Below are 9388 nucleotides of genomic sequence, written 5' to 3'. Positions count from 1 at the left end.
AAACCATCTGCAGTGTTTTATTAATACTCTATAACACAGTTATTAAGCATATATTATATATTTATAAATCATTTATAAAGCATTAATAAGCATCACCTTAATATAAAGTGTTACCGAAATGGGATACATACTGTATAAGATGCACTCTATATAAAAGTGAACAGCTTCTCTCCACTGGACCAACCAATGTTTTGTAAAAAAAAAAAAAAAATGCATTTGAAGAGCACAAAAAAAAAATGCTGCAAAAAATTCAAATGAAACCTATATATCACCAACAGACTTCTTCCTTAGCCAGCTCCCAGAAAAATGAAGTGCTATTAACCCTTTGCAGTCCATTGTCGGACTGGATCCGACATTGCAATTATTCCTCACAGGTCCTTTGTCAGACTGGGTCCGACATCATTATAGCAATACAATAAACGGGTGTTTAGTCGTTTTTTCTCTGGAAAATGCCGAGAAAACCATTCAATTGCCGAGTGGGAGCGACAGGAGCCGAGACAAGTCGAAAAAAAAAAAAAAAAAAAAGGCGTATCTCATGATTAGTCATACATGGTATCAGGTATCAGATAACGGGGCGGTCATAGTAAACAAGCTGGCTGAGTGCGTCAGCGCACAGAGACTATCATGGACATTTGCAGAGCTTTTTTGAGATGTTATAGTAATAAAATAATGACTTGGATCGCATTATTGAGGAGTTTGGTGATAAAAGGAGTGATCCGGAGATGATCGATCGGTATGTACGACTATTATTATTATTATTATTATTATTTATTTCTTACATAGGCGAACGCTATAGCAAATGAAAGGGTGGGGCGGGGCTGGAGATGCCTAGTGAGTGCTTTGTTGATATGCAGGGCCATTTAAACCCGTTTGACTGTGAAAAAAAATACTTTTAAACAGCGCGTCTAAAATTAACTGCGCGTGTGAAAATTAATTAGACCTGGCGTGCCTGACACGCAATTAATAAATGGACTGCAAAGGGTTAAGCTGCACCTGAGGTATTAAAATCTCAAAACCAAAAGTTTAACTGTTGTGTGTATATGACTGTTAAACCTGTTAGATACTAATAATACCTTAATATTTATTTATTTGTATAACCTAAAAGTATGTGTGTGTGCATGCTTTTACTGTAACAAATTCCTAATAATCACCCAATTGTCCTTGGTAAATCTGTAACACTTCAGTTAGTCTTATTAAGTATACATTTTAATGGCAGAAATCTGAGTAAACTGAGTTGTTTGTAGGTTCTCACTTTTTATAGTTTTTTGTGTAAACATGAATTTGTGTGTGGCAGTTTAATCCTCTATATCAACCTTTTCTTGAGAGTTGAAGGTTAAAAAAAAACAGGCTGTTAGAACAAACCTGGTTTTCAAAATCTGAAACAATATTACATGTGTTCACTCTTAATAGTTTTTAGACCTATTGTGTATTACTGGAAAACCTAATTACAGTTAATGTTCCAACAGAACTAGAATACTGGGGCCTTTCTTCATGGCATCTGGCTATAATTAGCATGGTTAATCCACTTTACCATAGAGCTTGACCTCTACTGTTCTTTAATGATTTGGTCACGCTGAAATCCTAGAAATATTTCTTGTTCTTTAAGACATATCAGCCGCTAGACACGAAATGGATTCTGCGGCGATTGCTGCTTGACCTTGTGAGACTCTTAAGTATCAAAAACAATGTGTCACACAGATATCTGTCAGTTAAACATGTCATTTAAATATTCACAATGGGCTCTCAACTCAGTGTCTGCACTTATAAACAAGCCTGTCAGGATGTTGTATAATAAAGGGACAGTTGCCAGAGGGTAACTATGCAGAATCCAAGGGGAGAAAAGGAAGGGCTTCAAAGGGTCTGAGTCATTAAACAAAACCAAAAAAAAAATCACTTCTATTGAAATGCACTATAAATGTGTATCAGCTTCACACATGTTGGACACCTATTACCATTTAATTCAAACCACATTCTCTCTTATACAGTCGCGATTGTATGTAAGGAAGTGGAATGCAAAAAGGATGGTCCCAACTGTAATTATTTTTAAATGGCAAACAGAGAGAGAGAGAGAGGGGGGGAGAGGGAGAGATTTTTTACCTATGACGAGACAAATTAGTATTGGCATTTTTTGCAGTATTGGCATTAATAATATTTTTTAGAATTTACAATATATAAACAATCTTTCTTGTTTTTTCAATTGCTTCTAATTGCTTTTATTTGCAAGTATAGTACACCCTCAGAGGTACGAACCCCAGGCTTACAAACTGACCAGTCTACCGCACACCCCACTTTTAGCCAGAAGTATGCAATCACTCAACGATGCATGCAAAGCAACTGGATAGGTGCTCCTATAAGTGGCGTGCTGATCACGGAGAAGGCAATATTACTGTACCAACAAACATATCGAGACAAAGGTGAGGCCGAGTTCAAAGCAAGTATGGTTATTTTTACTTGTGATATTTTAGTTTTAAACACAGGAGGCTGAATCACTAAACAAGCTAGTGTTTATTTTTTAAACACACGTTACGTTAACCCAGGATTTCCTGGACATTTAATTTTTTTTTTTTTTGTTACAGTTATGATTCCTGGTAACTTAAATTGAACCTTTTTCAACGTATAGTACTGTTCTAAAGCCTTCAGAACCACAACGATATGAGTATTGCATTACTGTGCTCTAGGTATTCACCAGATTAAGGCTGTAAATAGCACGTGTGCAAATTTATTAAAAACATTGAAAACTAATTTCAGAGTTACAGACATTTCAGACTTACAAACAGCCTCTGTTCCCACAGTGTTTGTAACTCAGTGGTTCTATTGTAATATGTTTCTACTAAATGTGAGAGTTTGAACTGATTTTTTCATTTATAAAACATAAGCCTGGCTTAGTTCTTAAAAATATGTTGCTTTTAATTACTGTATGAGCACCAATGCAGTGCAATGAAGTGGAGGTTTTCCACTACCCTTAGCCAACAGATTACCTTATGTTGCAAAGAACTCACTGATAAATATAGTGGTTTATTCATATATATGTAACACATTGCACCCTAAAGATTAATACACAATACTTGGATGAACAATAGAAGCAACATGCAATATTTCTCTGTTCTGCTCTGAGACAAGCAAAATAATTGTTTGTCCAGATTTGTTCCATTTACAGTCCCCTGTAATCTGAGGAAAAGCTAGGTCACACAGGAACATTATTTACCTAAGTGTTTTTTAAGTCAGCTTGTCACAACAAACAATTGTACCATCAATATATACTATATTCCGTTTTCTTCAGCTGTGTACAAGTGTAGGCAGTATTATAGCACATTCATTTATTTTCTAAAAGAGAAGTTGATTGCTAAAGACCTTGGTATGGCCATGAAAACCTTTTATTGTACGCTCCATACCCCAGGAAGGGAATGTCAGCCTAACCGGTACCAGCTGAGGGTGTCATTATCTGAGGAGAACCGTTCATGTCAGCTAAGCAGCAGTCACTGTTACAGAGTTGGATATGCAGAGTGAGGATTGTTCTCTGTGCCATGTGTCATGTGGAATAGTGTACTAAAAGTACATTGTAGAGACAATCCTCAGAGAAGTCTGTTTAGGGGATTTGTTCCAGTAATCATACTTTTTCTGTTAGAACAGTACTATTTAAATGACTTTTAGTAACTACTCCAGCCATCAAGTGAAGAAAAAATTCAATTTAGCATCCTCAACAAGAGGATGCTAACAAGGACGGACATGTAACTGATTTTATGTCTAAGAACAGCAGAAGAAGATTGGTAGTGCAGTGGTAACCTTAATGCATTCCAGTTCCAGTCACAGTAAAGGCTTCAAAATATCCCATGTTATATAAATCTTTTTCTTTAATTAAACTGTAATGATTTGAATGGTCTTTTATGCATTTTTACACAGTTGGGGAGTATTTATTTATGTTTGTATTTATATATTTAACTTCTGAAGTTTACTAAATAAATATGTCTATCAAAACCCGTTTTTGCAAACCTGCCAATCAGTGTAGCTACAGGGATTTGTATTTCTTTTAAATATTTTTTCTTCAATAATTCAGAGTGGTCCTAGGTTATGTTGCTCCAACACTGACACTGATCATTTTTGTCTCTATGCTTGTCTTTATCTTTGAGCTTGCTTGGAGAATCCTAACTTCATTGAACAGACGTCCACCTTCCAATTAAATGAAGTTGCAGAGGAGGCAGAGGATCAAAACAGGAACACACAGGGAAAAGTGCTTGAACTGAGGTTTAAATAGCGAGCTGATTGAAGGTAAGGGAGGAGTCCTTGCTCCTGTCCTCTGAACCACCCCCATTGTTACAATAATGTCACAATGTGTCTCTTCCACTAAAAGAGTAAGAAAATATATTATTATGGTATTTGAAGCTATTTACTATTTCAATTTAACAAATATGTCTCTATAAGTCCATCTCCATAGACAATATTGACAGTGTTATGGTAGTTTTCTGTCCAATCCCTCTATCTATATATAGTATCTACTGTATATATCTACTATATATATACAGTGTCTATCCATATCAGTTGCAGTCAATCAAAACTAATTGTCACTGCATATAAACTCGTTTTTCTAAGCATGTGATATAAAATATACACCAGCAATGACCAGTGGTTCCCATTGTTTCTTTTTGCATTTCATATGCATCTTAATTACATTACCAAGTACATAGCTGTTGTAACCTTGGCTACAAGTCTTGTTGAATACAGATCAGAACTCATGACTGTTAACAGAGTTGAAAAATGATAGCAGTATAGAAGATTAGCTTTAGCTCAATGCAGTTTATTAAGCTGTCTTCACGGAATAAAGGGAAGAAAAATCTTTAAGATACAATAGACTATTGTCTCTTCCAGTGAGGATGCATTTAGTGGTGTAATTAAATACTATTTTTTCCTATCATAAACCCCATTGCAAACATTGTGGTGTATAACCTAGGGTGCTTGATATTTATTGGCCTGGTTTTAAAATACTTTACAGCTTCCATGATACTGGATCATGTTCTTTAGATGTAATGAGGAAGTCTCAGTGGGCCTTTTTTAAAACCAGTTTACTCAGTTGACTCAGTCATGTTACTTGGCTTCCAATTGAGGCTTTGTTCTATATTAAATTATTGAAACATATTTTTAAAATGTTTAGGAACACCAAGATTTATAACCACATGCCTTTCTCTTGAAGACCAATCCAACATGCTTATCCAAGGTCAGCGACTGGAGCATTTTATGTCATTGATAATCAAATCAGTCTCTTGATCAGCTCTGTGGGGGTTGGCCCCCTGACAATTTGCTTTGTTACTGTGGTTTGAGTTAATTGCTGCTGTTAATGAGATGCATTAGTCTGGTGGATGTTATTTTTAATAATACAATTCTGCCATAAAAGCCATAACTATTAGATTTATATCTTTATTTTTATCAAGATATTGTTTTTATCACTTAAAATAGTAAAAGTAAAACAAAAGCTTGGCTACCCCGACTGGATACAGGAAACTATTTATTTATTTATTTAATTTAGAGTGACTAATTATTATTTTTATTATTTATTTTCCCCCAATTTGAAATGTCCAGTTATGTTTTTTCTCCTCACCGCAGCAAGTCCCCACACAGCACAGACGTTCTGAGGGCGTGTGAGTGTCCTCTGATCTCACAAGCCTAAAGTCAGAATCGTTTTTATGCCGAGCAATCCAGAGCAGAGGTGGGCGGGCTACCGAAGACAGACATCAGTCCTGCTTCTTATCCACTCTCAATATGCTCGGTGTCTGGCCAGTAGGGTTCGCTGTAGTGCGATGAGGAGAATGTCCCTGCTGGTTTTTAATCCCCACCCCTGGGAGCTTCACAGCCAATATGACGGCCTCTTTGCACAGCCTGGACAGTGCAAGCTGTGTGACTCATTGTGCACTCTCCGCGGCAGCACTTTAACTGGATGAGGTTAGCTTTAGAGTTAGGGTAGTGGGATTAGAGTTAGGTTTAGGGTTAGGAATAGGGTTGGGGTTATACCAAGCAAAACAATTACACATTAAGTACATTGTAACTATGCATACTAATAACATTGATTATGTGTAAGTACACATGTATTAACTAAGTAACTACCATGTAAATGCACAGTAATCAGAGACACTTAATGTAAAGTTTTACCCTGGATTTTTACTTCAGTAAGATTTCAAGCATTCAGAGCTCGGTCTGCTGTGAAGATGGAACCACAGTCGCTTACAGACTGCTTGAAGACGCAGAAAATAATAAGGAAAATATGGGCCAATCTACCTTTGTAATTGTATCTGTCTATATCTTAAACACAGAGCAACTGTGTTTCTGAAAGTTCAATGAGGGAAATGGCTGTGATCTACCTGTCGTATTTAGAAGGCAGGCAATAAAAGAGTTAGGTGTTGTGGAATATGACAAGTAATATGATCATATAGTGTTATGTAGAAATGCTACTTCTATCTTATATATCACATCATATTGGTATATATAAATGAGCCAGAGATCTATAGTTTGAACTCCGAACTTAGAAATTGTTAAAATATGTGAATCTAAAAATCTAATATTTAAATCTATAGCCTATCTAGTAACATATTGTTTTCTTAGATAGCCTTCCAAGCATAAACAATCCTCATTTTAACTCTCCCTCACAATATAAGCTGCCCTATTGCTCATCTGTGATATTATTCCACTGATGCAGAATGCAAAAGCAATTCTGAACCACAGAAATCTGATCTGATTAGAGCCAGCTGAAACTGCATCTATACCCCATATAGATGCAAAGGACATGTGATCCATAAAAGTGGTGTATGATAGGACTATTCATTGTCAATTCTCTGAATAATGGATGGTGGACAATTACACTGGAGAAACAAGATAAAATATGTGGTTGGTAAAGTAATCTTACTGCATCAATTAGTCAAAGTACTATACTATTCTACATTTTATAATGGATGATTAAGAAGACAGAATCAGAAAGTTAAGAATAAAAGAGACCAATCAAGAGACCATTTGAGTGTTTAATATCCTCGTACACTACCTGCCTAGACTACATACCATACATCTTGCTGTAATCTTTACTAGCTGCATTTACTTCCAAAAGTAATGAATTCACAGTAAGGTAGGACTATAGACAAAACAATGAATTTCCATGTTGTGGAATGCAAGGCTTTCCATTCAAGCAGAAGTGTATGCACAACCCAGGGAGGATAAAACTGTGAAAAACAGACAAAACAAATGCTTTAAATAAGAAGGCCAAGATCATCAGTAATGTGAAGGCAGGGGGTTGTTGTTACATTTTGTAGTTGACTTTTAAAAAAATACTGCATATACAATATGAACATACAAGACCATTGGTCCTTAAAACTGTTCCCACAAGACCACCAGATGACATAATTTGTAGTACTCTAGTTATAGAGCAGGGGCGCACAACTCCGGTCCTGATCAGGTTTTAGTGGTTATCAATTAAATGATTAACAGATTAATACCTGAATAGAGGTGTAATTGGCTTAATTAAGGGTGTGGTTGTAATAAATATCAAGGCTAGAATGGCTCTCGCTGTGCACCACTGTTGTAAATGTACTAAAGTCATTACAATATACAGTACTACTCTGTGCTCTCAATCATTGCATTTGTGTAATTTTAGTGAACATTTTGGAATAAGTAGTGGCGAAATACTAGACATATAAGAATATGTACATTTACCAATATTGAAAATAATACAGTATATCAACATAGGTCATTTAAATAAAATATGGACCCAATGCTATTCATATTGTATTATATTTATTTATTTATTTGATTTGATTTTTTCAGAAAATTCATTATGAGATACTCACAGCATGTATATGTAAAACTGTAAGATTATTTCTAGTATTAAATTACATTTTGTTCTATTCCACTTTACAGAACTTTGCTCCTAAATACTCATTTCAAAAGCCTTTTTAACAAAGCCCAATTACTTGCTCCACTGACTCCTTTGCTCCAATGCATCTCAAGAAAATTCTAAAAGGGCATGTCCTTCAATTCCATATGAATGAATACATGAATACAGTTGCCAATCACATAAACAGGCTTTGCTCACTATTGCTCCAGAGCAAAAACTATTGAAAACAGTCTGCGCAGGAGCAAGTGAGGAGCATATGAGCATTTAAAAAATGAAGTAGAGCAACATCTTTGAAAATCGGCCTGTAAATGTATTACATGTTATTTACACTTGGTATAAAATGCAAAAAGGATATTGGCATAGTAGACAGTAATTTCCAACTGTCCTATGCATATCATAGTGAACATGAAAAACATGGCTCTTACAATACATAAACAAATATATTAAAAATAACTACAGAAAATAAGAGTAAAAATGCTCTTCCTATGATTCTGTAATCTTACTGCTAAGAGTGTTTTTAACCATCAAAGTAAAACTAAGGTAAATTAATTGTAAACTGTATAGAAAAATCAAGGGTATGCGACTTAACATCATTTATCCAGGAAAAAAAAAACTTATGAGCCGGCAAACACTAAATCAATTTCCAAGCCATCCTGGATCCTGTGTGCAAGAATAATTGAATCTGAGCTTATTAAAGGCTGTTGGGTGGGAACATTTCTTTTTAATTAATCTTGCCACAACTGAGTAATATAGGGATTTGATAAGACAATCTAGAAAAAAAAGAAAACATTTGTGCAAGCACTTTTAAAACCACAATGTCTCATTGTAGTTATTTATTTATTTATTTATTTATTTATTTTGTTTAAGCATTGCTTTGGTATGTAAATTTACCAATAAAACGGTTTACACAACATTTCATCATCTTGCTTAAACCTTTTCAACATGGTCAACGTTGACAATGGCCTCTGTTCGGGGTTTTATTGACGCCATAAACTGTTAAACAATTTGTCCCTTTCTTTTAGAAATACTAGCAGCATTTGAAGAAAATGACCAGCTCTTCCCAAGCTGTCTTACAGTTGTATTTTTCTCCCACCCTAATGTACAGTAAATTCAGCTGCTGTGAATAACAAATACATTCAAATACATTGGGTGTTTTGACAGATTATTACTAATCTGCAGATTATAAACCTTAATGGATAACATTTTTTAAAGTTTTTTAAAAATAACTAATTTGATTTCCAGTTACTTCAGTTAAGGTTTCAACTTTATGTTTTTTTCTAAATATCGAAAAAAAATCTCTGTGTTTTTTCTCGATACGGAAAATGGCTGTGCTGTTGACGCTAGTAACAGAATTAAAATGACAAGCCTGATAATGAATAACACATGTATAAAGTAAGTGGAATGGGAGGCTAAAAGAAGACATCCCTGGGGAAGATGCGTGAACGCAGTGTGGTCAAAAGTGCATGACATTAATACTCTTAATGATAATGACAAATGTTTTTTTGTCATACATGAGTTAAT

This window comes from Acipenser ruthenus, chromosome 2 (genome assembly GCF_902713425.1).
Source record: "Acipenser ruthenus chromosome 2, fAciRut3.2 maternal haplotype, whole genome shotgun sequence".
Lineage (NCBI taxonomy): Eukaryota > Metazoa > Chordata > Actinopteri > Acipenseriformes > Acipenseridae > Acipenser > Acipenser ruthenus.
This window is presented reverse-complemented; position numbering follows the sequence as displayed.